A 2,834-nucleotide genomic window follows, 5' to 3' on the forward strand; every position below is an offset into this window, starting at 1 on the left:
TAAATGGAGAACATTAGAGGGATATCTTTTCAAAAATATTGCATATAGGGGGAATTAGTTTGTGAGCTCACTCAGACCTCTAGTTTCATATTTGTTCAAAGTTATGCTCAGGTGATACTGTGACTCAAAGGCCTCATGCTTTGGACTGGAATATAATTTTGGTCTACTTCATATCACATTCAGTAGGTGTTTACTTTTCTAACAGCAGAAGAAAGAGTATCTTAAATATATCTTTCTAATTTTTAAATACTACAAAAGGAAAGCACAGGAGACTTGTACAGCTCTACTAGATGCAATTGCTCCTCATCAAGGAGAGAGACTTAAGGAGATAGCATTACTAAATTCAGAAGCTACTGATGATGACCTTTTCCATGTTGTTGGCGAAATGTACTACAATATCAAGGATGCAAATGTGAAATGTCAACGTTTGTCTCTGGTAGTAAACAGATGTTCAAAGGCTGAACTGTTGACAAAATTTCCAGAGGTTACAAAACATCAGATAGATGAAGCTGGGAGACATGCTTTCGTAAATGGTCCTGGATCAGGTGTTCAGCAAACAGTATCTTCTCAACACAGACAGAGAATCAATTTTGCAAAGTTACAACATGCAGTAGAATTTTTCAGTGATCCATCATTCAACCAGATTTCATCATACACTACAAGGAACCTAAAGCTAGATTCTGGAGACACTTTAGTAATTCCTGATGTAGTTAGGACTATGATCCATTCAAATTTGATCAAACCTTACAACACATACTGCGCCAGTAATAACTTTGAGCATCTTAGTGAGTCGACTCTATATGAAGTCCTAAATGCATGTAGTGCATCAAAACGGAAGTGTCTGAAAGGACTTGATAACATTGCTGTTGATGGATCTTCAGCTTTTGACAGTCTGAGTAGCTTATTTGATAAACTTGATGAACCTCAACAATGGAAAAAAGAAATGAAGGAAAAGCTGTTCAATGCTCGACTGTACTTAAAGACTGACTACAAACTCCACATCAAGCGAGAAGATGAATGTGCTTTCCACTGCTTACAATATGCACTGAGTGACCCCAAATCAAGCCATCTTAGTGTTTCATGTGACCATGAGCATAATAAGATCTGCAGCAGGTGTAACATATTTGGTGAAGTTGCCACAGAGATCCGCAAGGTCATCATAAAGACTCCATCAGAAGAGCAAGAGGTACTATATTGCAAGATTTGGAAATGTCCGTAATACAGGTAGAGGACTGGAGATTTCATATTATAAGAACTGTGAATCAAGATGATGGAAGAGTAGACATTCTGCATGACTTGAAGAACAACGAAGTTTTAGTGATTCTAGACTGGGCGATGAAATATTTGCCACAGATGTACCGTGAGAAAATGAAAGACTTCTTTGGACAGAAAGGTGTACACTGGCATGTGTGTGTTGCAGTTTTCAAGGAACAAAATGGAGGTTTAGTGGTAAGCTAATATATAAATAATACACAGTTCAACTACAGTTTCTCGGAAGTGGATTTCTTGAATATCATGGATTTCTCAAAGTGATTCAATCAAATCCCTAATAGATTACTTATTATTCAAGTATTTTATCCTTGATACATGCATCATCTCAAAGATTTTCTGTAGTCCCAAGGAGTTCAAGATAAGAACACTTGACTGTACACATAAAAAAATTATTATGGGGTATAGATCTATCAGTTGTTTGTCTGTTGTATTATGCATACTCCATGTGTATTGGCATGTGAAAGTAATTTGGTATTTAAAATTAGAAATAAAATGAAGTTGCTTTACAGTGTGTGAACATATGCCTCAAGCAGTTTTTACTCTTTTGTAGCACAAGACTTTTACTCACATAATGGATTATGTGAAACAGGACTTCTTTGCTGTTCTTTCATTACTAGAACATACACTAGTAACTATTAAACAATAGCTGCCACACATTACAGAAGCTTACCTTAGATCAGACAATGCGGGGTGCTACCATTGTGGGCAGATATGGCTCTCCATACCATCATTGTCAGAAAGAACAGGTAATCTTTGTCAATTATGCACAATGCATACCTTGTAAGCATCTGAAATTGTTGATGCTTTGGAATTTGTTTTCTCTTTAATAAATGGGTTTTCTTTGTCTAGAACATTATCATAAATTATACTTCTTAAGGGATTGATTTGCTCATTCTCCTCATGTACATTCTGTTTTTATGGATTCATAATATATGCGTAAAAATGTTTTTCTGATTTTTTTTTTCAATTGAAACAAAGTTTGAATTTCCATTAGGTAGCTATGTTGCGTCTGTTTGAAAATTATGCTAGCAAAAGTAAAAATGCTCTTGAAAAAAGCTTCCTTGAGAATATATGTATGCTGTAGTGAAAAATATGTTTTCATCAAATGAAAATACTATTGTATGTATTCTCAATTTTTCAGGAATTACTGTGAAGCGTTTCGACTACAGTGAAGCACAGAGTGGAAAAAGTTACTGTGATGCAAAAATTGCTCACATGAGATCAAAGAGGAGGATCTTTTCTTCAGAGGGCCATAATATATGTACAGCTATCCAGATGAAGGAGGCAATTGAGAGTGGTGCAGGAGTCAAGGGAACCTGCATTGCTGTTGTTGATGTTGATGTTACTAAGCAAACACTCACAAAGCATTCTTGGAAGGAAGTAAGCATCATATCAAACATTGAATTCACAGCAGCAGGATTAAGAACATGGAAAGCATACAGAATTGGAGAGGGGTGCTTCAAAGATACGGAAAGTCTTCAGAAACTAGGTCAATTGCAATCTACTACCAGTTTAAAGATCATAAGTGACTTCAACCACCCTGAAGAACATGGCCAAATTCA

The 2,834-nt window shown here is 36.0% G+C and overlaps 1 long non-coding RNA gene across 1 annotated transcript; it reads left to right on the top strand.

Moving 5' to 3' along the window:
• The first annotated feature begins 518 nt into the window (after positions 1-518).
• LOC133198567 (uncharacterized) lies at positions 519-2,588 on the top strand. Its single transcript, XR_009722496.1, has 3 exons — positions 519-1,449; positions 1,823-2,018; positions 2,414-2,588. It is a non-coding gene; the product is annotated as an uncharacterized LOC133198567 (long non-coding RNA).
• The last annotated feature ends 246 nt before the right edge of the window (positions 2,589-2,834 follow it).

This window comes from Saccostrea echinata, unplaced genomic scaffold, assembly GCF_033153115.1.
Source record: "Saccostrea echinata isolate AGI-Se365-2 ecotype Australia unplaced genomic scaffold, CSIRO_AGI_Sech_v1 ptg000033l, whole genome shotgun sequence".
Taxonomy (NCBI): Eukaryota; Metazoa; Mollusca; class Bivalvia; order Ostreida; family Ostreidae; genus Saccostrea; species Saccostrea echinata.